This window comes from Octopus sinensis, linkage group LG1, assembly GCF_006345805.1.
Source record: "Octopus sinensis linkage group LG1, ASM634580v1, whole genome shotgun sequence".
Classification (NCBI taxonomy): domain Eukaryota; kingdom Metazoa; phylum Mollusca; class Cephalopoda; order Octopoda; family Octopodidae; genus Octopus; species Octopus sinensis.
The window spans coordinates 95758735-95761403 of NC_042997.1; positions in this window are offsets into that span (position 1 = coordinate 95758735).

A 2669-nucleotide genomic window follows, 5' to 3' on the forward strand; every position below is an offset into this window, starting at 1 on the left:
ACCATCACCCCTAGGAACAATAATTGTGGTGCTGACAATGATGATGATGACAATTGAAATATAAAAATCCCTGACAAAGGCTATTTACAACATTTCTAAAAATAGCCCAGCAATTGCTGCCTCGGCCAGGGTTAAGATACAGGACTCTTGACATGTTCAACAAAGCGTAACGCCTAAACCAACCAATCAGCTTAAGTAATTGAGTGCTGCTACACACTGATTGAATACAGTTTGCAAAACCTAGCAATCTGGAGCCCACACAGGTGTATTTAAGGCACAGATTTAACCATCTCCCTACAGTAAAAAATTATGAAGCATGACTGTCACCACTACTACATGAACCTGAAGATTGCAGAATTTAATGCATGAAAGTACTAGTTCAATCAGAATGAACATTTAACATTCTACTATTTTATTTTATTCTATTATTTTATCTTATATTATATCATTATAAGATTGAAAATAAAACGTGAAAATCAGACAAGGTTGGAATTCTTTTTATCATATATATATATATATTATATATATATATATATATATATATATATATATATATATATATATATATATATATATATATGCATAGAGAGAGAGAAAGAGGGGGTTCCAGAGCGGGAGTGAGACGGAGTGAGAAAGAAGTAGAAAATTTTTATGAATACTAATATTTTAAAGTAAGTTCTAAACAAATCAAAATGCTTTCATTTTGGTGGCCGGTCACAATTTAAAAACCAAAAGAGAACATCTGTGTGTGTATGTGTGTGTGTGTTAGTATGTGTGCTTGGATGTGTGTGTTCGCGCGCGTTTGTATACATATATGTACATATATGAAAGTATGTATGTATCTATGTATATATGTACGTATGTATGCATGTATGTATATGTGTGTACGTATGCATGCATGTAAAACATGAACGTTAGTTTTCATTAATATATTCGTCCAGTTTATCTAACAAACTGTTGGGTCTCAAAATATTTTGACAGACTCTTTTAAACTGATTTCCCCATACACTTTGAACTATGTTGATCAGAATAAGTACTATTCGAATATATAGGAGTCTTTTTTTTATATCTCCTTTGTATAAGGTCGATGTAATTATTGGATTATTGTCATATAGTGGAGAAAAGGAAAAAAACTGAGAAAATTGTCAAAATACGTGGAAAAAACAAAGCAGAATTAAATGAGGAAGTAAATAAGGAAGTTGAATATCTGTGACACATGACTTGATGTGAGAGATAGCTGAGTAATACGCGTAGTTGCATAGAAACAGGATTCTTACTGTGCCAGATAAAACAATGGTATAATGAAGACTGGTAGGATGTTTGAAAATGTTACCATGCAAATATATATTACTACAAATTCGAGACCAACAAATTTCAAGTTCTTAAATTATGTTATACTGGAGAGCTCAGAGGAAAGGCGAAATGGCGCTATCTATAACTACTGCCACTACAGGAATATCTAATTAGTTGATTTATGCAAATATAGAAACATTTCAAGCTTATTCATTCATTTGAATAAGACGTCTTAAGATTAGAAAAAGAGTCAAAATATAAAACTAGAATCGGTTGTCTCCCCTTAAGGAGAATATTCACTCTTTCCGTTATCTCATAGTAATTTCTCTCTCTCTCTCTCTCTGTTTCTCTTTCTCTCTCTCTCCCACTCTCTCTCTCTCTCTCTCTCTCTCTTTCTCCTTCAATCGGTAAATTATGCTATAAATATACGTTAAAAAAAGTCGCGCCAGCTGCTTCAATATCTGAATTTTGGCAATAATGTTCAATGTGTAATATATCAGGACGCCATAGGTCGCTAAAATATGAACAGAAACAGGTTGGGCAACAAAACAATTGGTATATATATCACTTTATGTTTCTGTGGATTAAACTGCTAGGAAGATTTGGACTTCAAATATACTAAAAGAGGTTTTGATACTAAGGGACATAACACTTAATTTAATCACTTATACGTTTTGTTTCATCATCTTTGTTCACAGCAACCGCAAGCCGGATATGTCTATTTACCTCCAATAAGAGAGAACAGTCGCCCTATTTCATTACGTATCGGCTACCTCTGAGAAGCGTAGGGTTACATAATCGGATTGTTACCTCACACTCCGTTGAATCCCGAGTGCAAATCCGATTGGTAAGATCTGCCGTAGTGGATATATAATACTGTAATCTTCGGATAATAAACTCAATCTAGCGACAGATATACAAGTGCATTTATTCCTGACTTATGGACTCGTAGACAACTTATTTACGCGCGCACACACACACACATACACACACACACACTCATATATATATATATATATATATATATATATATATATATATGTATACATGTACATATATATATATGCATGAATATGTATGTATACATGTACATATATATATATATATTGTATTGGATAAATTCATACATCAAACACTTTGTCAGCGATAGTGTCATGTAAATTTGTATTAATTTATATTTAACGTGCATCAGATAAGTGCATAACATCAATAAGCAGCCTGCAGCTGAAACCAACCAGATGTCTTAACTCTGAGGATTATCTAACTCTTGTCTGTCAATACTTGTATTGCTACTTATTGGATTCTTCTGTTCCTAGGTCGTCAGAATACAGACTGCACGCTATCAAAATTCATTGACAGGCTGTTTTCGCACGTTG